Genomic DNA, 921 nt, shown 5'->3' with positions numbered 1-921 from the left:
AAACACTAATTATCTGCTTAACACCATAGTTAGCCAGAGAATCGATCTTCATAGACAACAACCTTTAATTGAGCAGTGATAGCCGTAGCTGTATCCACTTCAAGAACTCCTACTACCTTGCCCTGTGGACATCTCTGGGTTGGATACTAATATTCATTAGCAGCCATCAGTTCAATTAGATCATAAGCTTCCTTATAGCTCTTTGCCCATAATGCTCCGCCTGATGTTGCATCGAGCATGGGTATGGACTGTGCTCCCAACCCATTGTAAAAACAATTGATGATCATCCAATCAGGCATTCCATAATGAGGAGACTTCCTAAGCATCTCCTTGTAGTGCTCCCAAGCTTCATATAGCGATTCTCCCGTTTGCTGCGCAAATTGAGTAATAGCATTCCTGAGTGCAGCTGTCTTTGCCATTGGGAAGAATTTAGTAAGAAACTTCTGAGCAAGATCTTCCCAAGTAGTAATCGAACCAGCTGGTAGAGGGTGTAACCAGCTCTTAGCCTTGTCCCTCAGAGAGAATGGGAACAGTCTCAGCTTCACAGCATCTTCAGAAACATCGTTGAACTTGAAGGTGTCGCATATCTCAATGAAATCCCTAATGTGCATATTGGGATCTTCAGTTGGAGAACCCCCAAACTGGATTGAATTCTTCACCCATTGAATTATGCCAGGCTTGATCTCAAAGGTATTAGCTGTGATAGCTGGCCGGACAATGCTAGATTAAATGTCATTGATCTTGGGTTGAGAAAAATCATCAAGGCTTTCGTTCGTGCTGCTGGATCTCCCATTATACTAAGTACCTAAAACACAAACAAATAAACCGTGAGAGTAAAAGAGTCCGAGTCAGTGAACTTTAACGACCACTGATGATAATCACATAAACTAAAAATTAACACCGAGTCCCCGGCAGCGGCGC

At 42.9% G+C, this 921-nt stretch overlaps 1 non-coding gene across 1 annotated transcript; it reads left to right on the top strand.

The window, feature by feature from the left end:
- Positions 1-297: 297 nt before the first annotated feature.
- On the top strand, positions 298-404 carry LOC141670237 (small nucleolar RNA R71). The gene has a single exon (XR_012554477.1). It is a non-coding gene; the product is annotated as a small nucleolar RNA R71 (small nucleolar RNA).
- Positions 405-921: the final 517 nt, after the last annotated feature.

The sequence above is a fragment of the Apium graveolens genome, chromosome 6 (genome assembly GCF_009905375.1).
Source record: "Apium graveolens cultivar Ventura chromosome 6, ASM990537v1, whole genome shotgun sequence".
Lineage (NCBI taxonomy): Eukaryota > Viridiplantae > Streptophyta > Magnoliopsida > Apiales > Apiaceae > Apium > Apium graveolens.
Note: the sequence above shows the minus strand (reverse complement) of the source record. Positions and strands in the feature narration are given on the sequence as shown.